General features: G+C 41.0%; 1 pseudogene; it reads right to left on the minus strand.

Moving 5' to 3' along the window:
- Window positions 1-808: 808 nt before the first annotated feature.
- The window catches only part of LOC125538069, a 30,431-nt pseudogene continuing 16,636 nt past the window's right edge, over window positions 809-14,603 (minus strand).

Genomic DNA, 14,603 nt, shown 5'->3' on the forward strand with positions numbered 1-14,603 from the left:
CCAATTCTCTGGCTTGAGTGCAGCCCATTGACAATTTCTTGATGTTATCAAGGTCAAATGCCACATCCTATATGCAGATTGATGTGTCTGTGACAAAAAACAAAAATGGGTGCCGTCGCACATAATAAAAAAGTATTGCAATACTAATCTTGTCTTTTGTGTTCCTATCTTGCTAGTGTGATGCGAAACAACAATTCTCAATTAACATTAACTGGAATGGTTACATGTTGCGCGAACCGCAGTCATTATGTGTGACAACACTCAGAAAGTCAGAAGTGTGTCAAAATGAATCTAAAAAGTGTTTGTGGAAGGAAATAACAGTGATATATGTAAAGAGACCAAACTAAGCAAGTCTGTGTGTGTATGACTGTCTATTTAAGTATGCAAACAACCTGGAGAATAAAACAACGTTTAGACTATTAGTAATCATGGAAGAGCTTACTATGCAAAAAGTAATCATACAAAAAAGGGTCATACAAATGGTAAAGAAGAAAGTCCACATAGTTATTCTGAAATAATACTCGGCATAGAGCCCACCATTGGCATAGACAGTTTTTCCTACAGGTGATCATATAGAAGCAGTATGAATCAAACTGAACAAGACTAAAATGTTAATCATATCTATATTTTTAAGAGCATCTTTGTCAAATCTGGAGTGCCGCTTAACTGGAGAAGGTTTAGGTGAATAAGTTGTGCTCAAAGAGATACTACAGACTCTCGATGAACATTGCACAACTCGCAGACATTGCATCACGATCAGACGATCAGGCTAAAAACGAACGTTGATCATGATCAGGACTCACTATCACTATGAATAGAGCGACGTGAACCAGAAGCACGACCGCTTGTTTCCCTTCGCCCTGGAGAGGGACTCAACGACCTCGACCTTCTTGTGCTTGCCGGCGAGGCTGTACGCCCGAACCCGTGTCTCACCACTGTTGATGTCCCTGTAGTAGACGGTGCTGGGCCTTAGCCCGGGGCACTCCCTTGTGGACACAGCCACCGTGCCGGATGCGTCCATGGGCACCGCAACGTTGCCAATGTCGTCCTCCTCCTCCCATGTCCCACCGCACTCGTCCAGCACGCGAACCATGAACTCCTCACCCACGGCCGCCTCGACGAGCTCCACTTGGATCAGCGCCCCACCGCCGGGGGTCTGCACGAGGAAGTTGCTCTCCACGCGCGAGGTTGGCCTTCGCATCACGGACGGGATGATATCGGGGACGCGGAGCCCAGCCCGTGCAACTCTAGGAAGACGTACACAACCCTGAAGCGGGTGTTGGCGTAGAGTTGCCCGCGGTGGAGCGCCAGGTCCACCATGACCAGGATGTTGCTCGGCCTCACAGATTTCCAGGTGCTCTTGCCGGGTCGATCCGTGGCCCACTGTTGGCGGTGCGGCTGGAAGTAGATGACGGCCACCATCGCCCTGCCGTCGGGCATGGGCACCGGGATGGCCTTGTAGATCAGGGTGTCCTTGTGGTGGATCAGGGCGTTTGAGGTGGACACTGAGACCGGCAGGTGTACTCTCAACGCGGTCGGCGAGGGGAGCGCCGCGACGGGGGGCAGAAGCGCGCTCCCATCAGGGCCCCTCCTGCTGCCGTGCACAACAAAGAGGAACGGAGAGTGGAGGCGCTGGCAGCAGCCGTGGAGGACGCTAGGCGCCTAGGCGCCTACAGGGGGCCTGGGGAGGCCGGAGACGGAGAAGGGACCGAGAGGGCTGGAGGTAGAGGGGGGAGCCAGAGCCAGGGCAGGGGAGGGAGACGCTGAGAGAGCCGACGGGAGGGGAGGGGCAGCCATCGGTGCGATGAAGAGGATAAGATAGAAGAAAGGAGAGCGAAAGGAATTTTTACAAAATGCAGGGATTAGTTTGCAAAAAAAAACGTTTTCTCAGATCCACTCAAATAGGGACTGCGGGTTCATTTACCAAAAAGCACAAGGACCTTTCTGCAAACTTGCTGCGACGGTGAACCCGGAGACTCAATCCGTGCTTTATTATTATGGAGAGATACATTCTTTAATATTATTCTCAAGATCAGAGGTGTTCCTATTATTATTATTATTATTATTATTATTATTATTATTATTATAAGAAGGATTGCCATAATTATTAGAGGAATTACTAGGAATAGGTCTAGGATTAAAATTACCTCTATAAGCATTGTCATTGAAATTATTTCGCGAGATAAAATTCACATCTATGGCATCACTATTTTGCTTAATCAAAGTAGACAAAGGAACATCATTAAAATCAATAGGAGCACTTTTATTACCAACAATTTCATAAGAGCATCAACTTTTTCACTCAAAGAAGAAATTTCTTCAACTGAATTAACTCTTTTACTAGTAGGAACTCTTTCGGTATGCCATCGCGAATAATTTGCCATAATATTATAAAGCAATCTGGTGGATTCACCCAAAGTAATTTCCATAAAAGTACCACCCGTGGCGGAATCCAAAAGATTATGAGAAACAAAATTCAACCCCGCATAAAATTTTTGTATGATCATCCAAAGATTTAACCCATGAGTTGGGCAATTCCTTAGCATTAATTTCATCCTTTCCCAAGATTGTGCAACATGCTCTTGTTCAAGTTGCTTGAAATTCATGATCTGGGTTCTAAGGGAAATAATTTTTGCAGGCGGAAAATATTTAGTAATAAAAGCATCTTTGCACTTATCCCAAGAATCGATACTATTGCGAGGCAAAAAAGAAAACCAATTTTTTACACAATCTCGCAAAGAAATCGGCAATAATTTCAACTTCACAATATGATTGTCCACATCTTTTTTCTTTTGCATATTGCATAATTCCACGAATGTGTTAAGATGGGACGCGGCATCCTCATTAGGAGTGCCGGAAAATTGATCTTTCATAACAAGATTCAACAAATCAGTATTAATATCACAAGACTTCGCACTAGTGGCGGGAGGAGGAATCGTAGTGCTAATAAAATCATTGTTGTTGGTATTGGAGAAATCACACAACTTGGTGTTCTCTTGAGTCATTGTGACTACGCAACAAGATTGCACTCAAAAACAGATCTGACGAGAAAATGGTGAACGAAAAAGAGGGCGAATAAAACGGAAATTTTTTGTGAAGTGGGGGAGAGGAAAATGAGAGGCAAATGGCAAATAATGTAAATTGCAAGGAGAGGATATTTCTGATTAGGAAACTGGTAGATGTTGATGATGTCTCCCCGGCAATGGCGCCAGAAATTGGCTAGTTGACGGGTGACGAATCCTCTCCGGCAACGTCACCAGAAATTCCTTTTGATGCAGCTTGAACTACGTCGGTATTACCCCAAAAAGGAAGGGATGCTGCAGCACATCTACGGTAGGTATTTCCCTCAGTGATGAGACCAAGGTTACCGAACCAGTAGGAGAACCACGCAACACCACATAAACAGCTCCTGCACACAAAGAACAAATACCTGCAACCAGACGTAAGAGAGGGGTTGTCAATTCCTCATGGGTAAAAAGATAGGTAAAATTGTAGTGGATTGGATAAATAGATCTCGCGGGATCGCGAGATAAAATAAATATAAAAGAAAAGCATCAAGGTATTTTTGTATTTTTGTATTAATAGATCTGAAAATAAAAGCAAATAAAAATAGATCGCGAAGGCAAATATAATAAAGAAGAGACCCGAGGGCCGTATATTTCACTAGTGGCTTCTCTCGAGAAAATAGCAATGGTGGGTAAACAAATTACTGTTGGGAAATTGATAGAACTTCAAATAATCATGATGATATCTAGGTAATGATCATTATATAGGCATCACGTCCAAGATTAGTAGACCGACTCCTGCCTGCATCTACTACTATTACTCCACAGATCGACCGCTATCCAGCATGCATCTAGTGCATTAAGTTCATGGAGAAATGGAGTAATGCAATAAGAACGATGACATGATGTAGACAAGATCTATTTATGTAGAAATAGACCCCATCTTGTTATCCTTAATAGCAATGATACATACGTGTCGGTTCCCCTTCTGTCACTGGGATCAAGCACCGTAAGATCGAACCCATCACAAAGCACCTCTTCCCATGGCAAGAAAAAATGATCTAGTTGGCCTAATAAACCAAAGATTTGAAGAAGAAATACGAGGCTATACGTAATCATGCATATAAGAGATCAAAGAACTCAAATAACTTTCATGTAAAAAACATAGATCTGATCATAAACTCAAAGTTCATCGGATCCCAACAAACACACCGTAAAAAGAGTTACATCAAATAGATCTCCAAGAGACCATTGTATTGAGAATCAAGAGAGAGAGAGAGGAAGCCATCTAGCTACGAACTACGGACCCATAGGTCTACAAAAGACTACTCACACATCATCGGAGAGGCACCAATGAGAATGATGAACCCCTCCGTGATGGTGTCTAGATTGGATCTAGTGTTTCTGGAACTTGCGGTGGCTGGAAATTATTTTCATTAACCCCCCTAGGATTTCTGGAATATTGGGGTATTTATAGAGCAAAGAGGTGGTGCGGGAGGCCACCGAGGTGGGCACAACCCACCTGGGCGCGCGTGGGGGCCCAAGCACACCCTGGTGGGTTTTGCTCCCTCGGGGCATCCCCAGGTGCTTCTCCAGCCCATTGGGTGTCTTCTGGTCCATAAAAATTCCACAAAAAGTTTTGCTGCATTTGGAGTTCGTTTGATATTGATTTCCTGCGATGTACGAAACAAGCAAAAAACAACAACTGGCACTAGGCATTATGTCAATAGGCCAGTCCCAAAAATGATATAAAATGATTATAAAATGATTGTACAACATCCAAGAAAGATAATATAACAACATGAAACAATCAAAAATTGTAAATACATTGGAGATGTATCAATTAGCAAGTTTAATAGTGACATCTATGGCTTCTATTTCAGCGGGTGCTATATCATTCATAATTTCTTGGTATAAAGTAAAAGGGATAGCACTCACACTAGCACCTAAATGACATAAGCCATGAGAGCAATGATCTCCTATTTTAACTGAGACGACAAGCATGCCAACAACAAGTCTATGTTTATCATTTTCATCGGGGTTGGCAATTCTAGCAGCTTCATCACAGAAGTAAATAACATGCCCATCAATATTATCGACCAAGAGATCTTTAACCATAGCAACACTAGGTTCCACTTTAATTTGTTCAGAGGGTTTAGGTGCTTTAATATTGCTTTTGCGAACCAGTGTTGATACCTTAGCATGTTCCTTTATCGTGACAGGGAAAGGTGAGTTTTCAATATAAGCAGTAGGCAGAACTAGATCAACATTGTAAATAATAGTTTCATCTTTAATTATATCTGGTTCTTTAATTTCTTCTCTAATAGGTGTAAACCACTTCTCCTTAGAGAGATCAACATGAGTAGCAAATGATTTACAAAAAGAGGCTACTATCTCAGAGTTAGGTCCATATTTAGTGCTAAACTTGTGAAAGCATCGTTATTCATAAAAGATTTAACACAATCATACTCAAGCTTAATACCTGACTCTTTACCTTCGTCGAGTTCCCAGTCTTCATAGTTATGTTTAATTCTTTCTAAAAGATCCCACCTGAATTCAATAGTCTTCTTCATTAAAGAACCAACACAGGAAGTATCGAGCATGGATTGATCATTATGAGAAAGCTGAACATAAAAATTCTGAATGATAATTTCTCTTAAGAGCTCATGATTGGGGCATCAATATAACATTGACTTAAGCCTCCCCCAAGCTAGAGCGATACCTTCTCCTTCATGAGACAAATTATATATATATATATATATATAGTGTTACTATTCATCACCCAGGGTGCAGAATAAGTTATTCTTCACCCGAGGTAATCTTACGATCATTTCATAATTAAATTACGTTTGAAATTCAAATAGTTACATTTCTATTGATTCACTACATAAAATTTGACATAAGTAAATAAAAATATAGGTCATAAGACAAGAAAATTTGCAGTTTATGTGTATTTTAGAATATGTTTTTACGTTTATAATTTTACATAACATAAAATGTTTTTTACGGCGATTATATATTTCTTACGGTCTCTTTTTGCGTCAGAAATAAGACAAAACTTACGGAACGTAAAATTACGGTGTATTGATGGTAAAATAGAGGGGGGGTGAAGAATAACTATTCCTCACCCAGGGTGACGAATAGCGTGACCCTATATATATATATATATATATATATAAATTCTGATCACAATGAACTAGATGCATAGGACTTTTGGTGAAATTCCAATTTCAAATGATTCCAGTTCCAAGATCCAATATCATCACATAGCCTATACCATGTCAGTGATTTCTCCCCCAAAGATAAAGGTAAAACCTTCATATTGAATTCATCTCCGGGCAAACCTGCAAGCTTAAACAATCCACAAATTTCATCCACATGTATCAAATGCATATCGGCATGTGTTCTTCCGTCTCCTGCATAAGAATTAGCTAGTAGTTGCTCTTTCATACCCGAAGGAATCTCATAACTAATATTTTCAGTAGGTGCAGTAGGTTGAGGGGCAACTCTTTGTGCTTCCGATCGAGGTGAAGATACCCCGAACAAACCCCTCAAAGGATTGTCTTCCATAGTAACAAGTGACAATAAATTTCAGCACGTAATATAAATTTTTCCTTACCGATTTCCACTTACCAAGAGAGCTTGACATAATTTGCGAAAACATTTAGACTATGTTCACGATAATTGGTTCAGTTAATCAAATTACTAGTGAACTCCCACTTAAATCAACATCCCTCAAGTTGTCTAAGTGTTACATGATCCATATCAAATAACCCATGTCCGATCATCACGTGAGATGGGGTAGTCATCGATGGTGAACATCTCCATGTTGATCATATCTACTATATGACTCATGTTAGACCTTCCATTCCTCTGTGTTCCGAGGCCATGTATGTACATGCTAGGATCGTCAAGTTTAACCCAAGTATTCTGCATGTGTAAAACTGGCTTACACCCGTTGTATGTGAACGTAGAGTCTATCACACCCGATCATCATGAGGTACTTTGAAAGACAAACTTTTGCAATGGTGCATACTTGGGGAGAACACCTTTTATATTGAAATTAAGTGAAGGGGGTCATCTTGTAATGCTACCTCATCCTAAGCAAAATAAGATGCATAAAAGATAAACATCATATGTAATAGATATATGTGACATGATATAGCCATTATCATCTTGTGATTTTGATCTCCATCTCCAATGCACCTGGCATGATCTCCATCATCACCGGCATAACACTATGATCTCCATCATTCTGTCGTCACGTGTTTCATCCACCAACTATTGCTTCTACAACTATTGCTAACGCATAGCGATAAAGTAAAGCAATTACATGGCGTTAAATCATTGACACACATGTCATACAATAAATTAAAAACAACCCTTTGGCTCCGGTTGGTTGCCATACTCATCGACATGCACATCGTTAACCTATTAAAAAACATGATCATCTCATACATCAACATATATCACATCACATTTTGGCCATACAACTTCACAACATACCCGGCAAAAACAAGTTAGACTTCCAATACTTTGTTGTTGCAATTTTTCCGTGGCTGCTAGGGAAAACTGTAAGAACCGTTCTTATCTAAGAAAAACTACAACGGTTATATTCAAGTTACCTTTTAACCTTCTGCAAGGACCGCCTTTGTCAAATCAGGTTCAACTAAAGTAGGAGAGACAGACACCCGCAATGCCAGTTTTATGCAATACAAGTTGCATGTGAGTTAGTGGAACCGGTCTCTTGTGCGTGGAAAGTAAGGTTAGTATGAGCCACTTCATCCCACAATAACACCTAATCCAAATAAGAAAAAGGAAGTGAGCAATATGAACATCAACACCCACAACTTCATTGTGTTCTACTCGTGCATATACATCTACGCATAGATCTAGCTCATGATACCACTGATGGGGAACAAAGCACGAAAATAAAAAAAATTCCTATGAACACCCAAGATCTATCTATGGAGAAGTATAGCAATGAGAGGGGAGTGTGTCTACATACCCTTGTAGACTGAAAGCATTAGCGTCGTAACGCGGTTGATGTAGTCGTACTCTTCACGATCCAATCGCAATCCAATCTGATCTAGTGCCGAACAGACAACACCTCCGAGTTTAGCACACGTACGGCTCGGTGGCGTCCTCTCCTTCTTGATCCAAAAAGAGAGGGAGATGAGGTAGATGAGATCTGAACCAACACAACGACATGGTGGTGGTGGTGTCAACGGAATTCCGGCTTCACCGAACGCTGACTGAACATGGAGGAGTAACAGGAGAAAAACGGGGCAAGCGCAGAAGGGTTGGATGCCCCCTGCGCCTTCCCACTATATATAAGGGTGAGGGAGGGGAGGTATATCCCTATCCCCCTCCCAAGGAAGGGGGCAGCGGCCAAGGGGGAGGAGTGCCCTCCTAGCCAAGTGGAGGGGCCTCCCCATTAGGGTTTCCCTTCCCTAGGTGCATGGGCCTTGTAGGGGCTGATGCACCTGGCCCAAAAAGGCTAGGGTGCCCCCTCCAGCCCATGCTACTGTATGGGATGTGGTGGAACCCTTTACGGACTTCCGGACCCTCCAGAGTCCTCTGTAACCTTCTGGATGCTTCCCGGTACAATACCGAAAAAACCTAACTTTTCTGGAACCCCGATAACAACTTTCCATATACAAATATTTACCTTTGGACTATCTCGGAGCTCCTCGTAACATTCCGGATCCCATCCAGGACTCCAAACAACCTTCATAATTTCCACTATTAATATCTCAATACTACCCTAGCGCTACCGAACGTTAAGTGTGCGACCCTACGGGTTCAAGAATCATGTAGACATGACCAAGACTCCTCTCCGGTCAATAACCAATAGCGGGACCTGGATGCCCATATTAGTTGAACCATGATGTCAAGGATTCTATCAATCCTGTATGCAATTCCCTTTGTCCGGTGATATGTTACTTGCCCTAGATTCAATCGTCGGTATCTCCATACCTAGTTCAATCTCATTACCGGCAAGTCTCTTTACTTGTTTCGTAATACAAGATCCCATTACTGAACTCATTAGTCACATGCTTGAAAGCTTATTGTGATGTTATATTACCAAAAGGTCCTAGGGATATCTCTCCGTCACATGGAGCAACAAATCCCAGTCTCAATCCATGCAACCCAACAAACACCTTTGAAAATACCTATAGAGTACCTTTATGATCACCCAATTACAAAGTGATGTTTGATAGCACATAAAGTATTCCTCTGGTATCCAAGAGTGGCATTATCTCATGGTTTGAGGAACTGATACTTGACATGAAGAAAGCTGTAGCAAATAACTAAGGGATTTTTACATTTGTGCCCCTGGCTCCTTTGCCATACTCATTCATCCCCATACTATTAACATTTGCTCACTTTTCCCCACTCTCTTGTCTGAAACCCTCAGAAATGGTCACAAACGGTGGATGCCATCGTGTCAGTGCTTTAACCGTTAACTCCGACTACTTGGGCCGCGCTGACTGTGTCGCCCGGTCATGATGAGTGGGGTCGCGTCGGACGGTGTCGCTGTTCGCCCATTGGGCCGTGGTTAGAATGTTGGGCCATGCATGCACCGCACCGATAGAAGCCTGTTATGCATGCATGACAAGTCCAACTAGCCTACTATGCATGCACATAGCTAGCCTACCTGCATGCGTTGCTACCCTCCGCCACGATGCACTGACCGACCTCTTTTTGCATGCGAGCCGCCACAAACGCCGACCGACCTCTTTCTTCACGTGAGCTGATATGTCTCCATCGTATCTACTTATCCAAACACTTCTGACCTTGTTTTGGACTCTAACTTCCATGATTTGAATGGAATTAACCCGGACTGACGCTGTTTTCAGCAGAATTGCCATGGTGTTATTTTTGTGCAGAAATAAAAGTTCTGGAATGACATGAAACTTCACGGAGAATATTTTTGGAATTTATAAAAAATAATAGCGAATGAATCAACACCAGCGGCCCACACCCTGTCCACGAGGGTGGGGGGCGAGCCCACCCCCCTGGGTGCGCCCCCTGTTTCGTGGGCACCTGAGCCTCCACCGACCTCAACTCTAACTCTATATATTCACATTCGGGGAGAAAAAATTAGAGACAAGGATTCATCGCATTTTACGATACGGAGCCGCCACCAAGCCCTAATCACTCTCGGGAGGGCTGATCTGGAGTCCGTTCGGGGCTCCGGAGAGGGGAATCTGTCACCATCATCATCATCAACCTTCCTCCATCACCAATTTCATGATGCTCAGCATCGTGCGTGAGTAATTCCATCGTAGGATTGCTGGACAGTGATGGGTTGGATGAGATTTATCATGTAACCGAGTTAGTTTTGTTAGAGTTTGATCCCTAGTATATATCCATTATGTTCTGAGATTGATGTTGCTATGGCTTTGCTATGCTTAATGCTTGTCACTAGGGCCCGAGTGCCATGATTTCAGATTTGAACCTATTATGTTTTCATGAATATATGTGAGTTCTTGATCCTATTTTGCAATTCAATAGTCACCTACTATGTGTTATGATCCGGTAACCCCGAAGTGACAATAATCGGGACCACTCCCGATGATGACCGTAGTTTGAGGAGTTCATGTATTCACTAAGTGTTAATGCTTTGTTCCGGTACTCTATTAAAAGGAGGCCATAATATCCCTTAGTTTCCGATAGGACCCCACTGCAACGGGAGGGTAGGACAAAACATGTCATGCAAGTCCTTTTCCATAAGCACGTATGACTATATTCGGAATACATGCCTACATTACATTGATGAACTGGAGCTAGTTCTGTGTCACCCTATGTTATAACTGTTGCACGAGGAATCGCATCCGACATAATTATCCATCATTGATCCATTGCCTACGAGCTTTTCACATATTGATCTTTGCTTAGTTACTTTTCCGTTTCCATTGTTACAATCACTACAAATACTGCTACTGTTACTTTTGCCACCATTACCGCTACTTCCATATTACTTTGCTACTAAATACTTTGCTGCAGATATTAAGTCTTTCAGGTGCGGTTGAATTGGCAACTCAACTGTTAATACTTGAGAATATTCTTTGGCTCCCCTTGTGTCGAATCAATAAATTTGGGTTGAATACTCTACCCTCAAAAACTGTTGCGATCCCCTATACTTGTGGGTTATCAAGACTATTTTCTGGCGCCGTTGCCGGGGAGCATAGCTCTATTCTTTGAGTCACTTGGGATTTATATCTGTTGATCACTATGAAGAACTTGAAAGATGAAAGAACCAAGATTTATCCCTCAACTACGAGGGGAGGTAAGGAACTGCCATCTAGCTATGCACTTGATTCACCTTCTGTTATGAGTAAACTTGTGACACCTACACCTGCTATTCATTCTGATATGTCGCATGTTATTGATGATGCCAGTTCTGCTTTGCATGAGATTTATGATGAAACTACTTCTATGCTAGATAATACTGTGCCATTAGGTGAATTTCTTGATGAACAACTTGCTAGGGTTAGAGAGAATGAAATTATTGAAACTAATAATATTGATTAAAGTGATGATGAAGATTCTCCCCCTAGATATGAATTGCCTGTTGTGCCTGAGGGTTATGTTATGGATGAAGAAACTGATAGAGACTTTTTAGCTTGCAATGATAGATATGATCTTAAGAAATTGTTAGCTAAGCTGAAAGATAAATCCTTGAATGCTAGAATGAAACATGACCTTGCTTTTGCTACTTCACCTATCTATATTGCCGATAAGGATTATGATTTCTTTGTCGATCGTGAGTTAATTACTTTGGTTGAATATGATCCTTTTTATGGCTATGAATGTAAAACCGTTGTGGCACATCTTACTAAATTAAATGATATAGCCACTCTGTTCACTAATGATGAGAAAACTCACTATTACTTTATCCTTAAGTTATTTCCATTCTCATTAGAGGGTGATGCTAAAACATGGTTTAATTCTCTTGATCCTGGTTGTGTGCGTAGTCCCCAGGATATGATTTATTACTTCTCTGCTAAATATTTCCTCGCTCATAAGAAACAAGCTGCCTTAAGGGAAATATATAATTTTGTGCAAATTGAAGAAGATAGTCTCCCACAAGCTCGGGGGAGGCTTGTCCGATTACTTTATGCTTTGCCTGATCATCCTCTCAAGAAAAATGAAATACTTGATATCTTTTATAATGGACTAACCGATGCTTCCAGAGACCACCTGGATAGTTGTGCTGGTTGTGTTTTCAGGGAAAGAACTGTTGATCAAGATGAATTGCTATTGAATAATATGTTGAGTAATGAAAATGATTGGACACTTCCTGACCAACTCCTAAGACAACTCCGAAGAAAAGGGTTATTCTATTTCTCAGTCCCGAAGATATGCAAGAGGCAAAGAAATCTATGAAAGAAAAATGTATTAAAGCTGAAGATGTCAAGAATTTACCACCTATTGAAGAAATACATGGTCTTGATAACCCGACACAGGTAGTAAAGGTACATTCTCTCTATAGATTTGATGAAGGTGATATTCCTCGTAATAAGCCTGCTAGCCAATGCTTGGATGAGTTTGATAATTTTATTGTTAAACAAGAAAACTTCAATGCTTATGTTGGTAGACAAGTGAAACGTAATGCGTATATGATTGAACACTTGAGTGATTATATGTCTAGAGTTAAAGGTGAACTTAAACTTATTAGTAAACATGCTTCTATGGTTACCACTCAAGTAGAACAAGTGCTTAAAGCTCAGAATGATTTGCTCAGTGAATTAGATAATAAGAAAAATGATAATGCTGTTAGAGTTGTGACTAGAGGGGGTAAAATGACACAGGGACCTTTGTATCCTGAGGGTCACCCTAAGAGAATTGAGCAAGATTCTCAGAGAACTAATGTTGATGCACCTAGTTCTTCTAAGAAGAAGAAAAGGAAAAATGATAGGACTTTGCATGCTTCTAGTGAACCTGTTGTTGACACACCTGAGAATCCCAGTGATATTTCTATTTCTGATGCTGAAACACAATCGGGTAATGAACATGAACCTAGTGATAATGTTAATGATGATGTTCATACTGATGCTCAACCTAGCAATAACAATGATGTAGAGATTGAACTTGTTGTTGATCTTGATAACCCACAATCAAAGAATCAACGTTATGATAAGAGAGACTTCGTTTCTAGGAAGCACGGTAAAGAAAGAGAACCATGGATTCAGAAACCCATGCCTTTTCCTCCTAAACCATCCAAGAAAAAGGATGATGAGGATTTTGAGCGCTTTGCTGAAATGATTAGACCTATCTTTTTGCGTATGCATTTGACTGATATGCTTAAAATGAATCCTTATGCTAAGTATATGAAAGATATTGTCACAAATAAAAGAAAGATACAAGAAGCTGAAATTTCCTCAATGCTTGATAATTATACTTTTAAGGGTGGAATACCAAAGAAACTGGGAGATCCAGGAGTACCAACTATACCATGCTCCATTAAAAGAAACTATGTTAAAACTACTTTATGTGATCTTGGAGCCGGTGTCAGTGTTATGCCTCTCTCTTTATATCGTAGACATGATTTGAATAAGTTGACACCTACAGAAATATCTTTGCACATGGCTGATAAATCAACTACTATACCTGTCGGTATTTGTGAGGATGTGCATATTGTGGTTGCAAACGTTACTATTTTAATGGACTTTTTTATTCTTGATATTCCCGAGGACGATAGTATGTCTATTATTCTTGGTAGACCCTTTTTGAATACTACAGGGGCTATTATTTATTGCAACAAAGCAAATGTAACTTTTCATGTTAATGGTAATGAGCATACGGTACACTTTCTGAGGAAACAACCTCAAGTCCACAGCATTAATTCTATTAGAAAAACTTCAACGTTTACTATTAGTGGTTTTGAATTTCCTCTTCCTACTGTCAAGAAGAAATATGATATTCTTATTGTTGGGGACGTGAATATCCCTGTTGAGGTAACTTAGTGTTATTCGAAAATTCTTCGGTTTCATGTTGTTCGAAAAGAATTTGTTAACAAGACTTGATCAACCTTGTTAATGGATTCCTTTTTGATGAGCATGATATGGATGAAGTTAGAAAGCAAAACTCTCTGTACCCTCCTTTTACTTTCTGTTATTTAGATTAAATAAAGAAAAAAAATAGTATTTCTATCTATTTTTTGAATTATCCTTGCAATAAAAAATACCCCGAAAATAAAAGTTCTCCAAATGTCTTGAAAATTTTATATGATTTTTTAGAATATTTAAGAATATTTGGCACTGAGAACACACCTGGGGAATCCACCACCTGACTACGAGGGTCCAGGGTGCGCCCACCCCCTAGGCACGCCACCTGCCTCGTGGAGCCCACGTGGGCCCCCTCCACTTATTCTTGCACCCACACACTTCGTCTTCCTCCAGAAAAAATCATCCACCAGCTCAAACCCGAGTTCAAGCTCATCTTGCTGCCATTTTCGATCTCCTAGCTCAAAGCTCCATTCAAAAAACTGCTTTGGTGATTGTTCTTCGGCATGTGACTCCTCCAATGGTCCAATTAGTTTTTGTTCTAGTGCTTTATTTATTGCAAATTTTTGCTGCTTAGGTGACC

Source organism: Triticum urartu, chromosome 2 (genome assembly GCF_003073215.2).
Source record: "Triticum urartu cultivar G1812 chromosome 2, Tu2.1, whole genome shotgun sequence".
Lineage (NCBI taxonomy): Eukaryota > Viridiplantae > Streptophyta > Magnoliopsida > Poales > Poaceae > Triticum > Triticum urartu.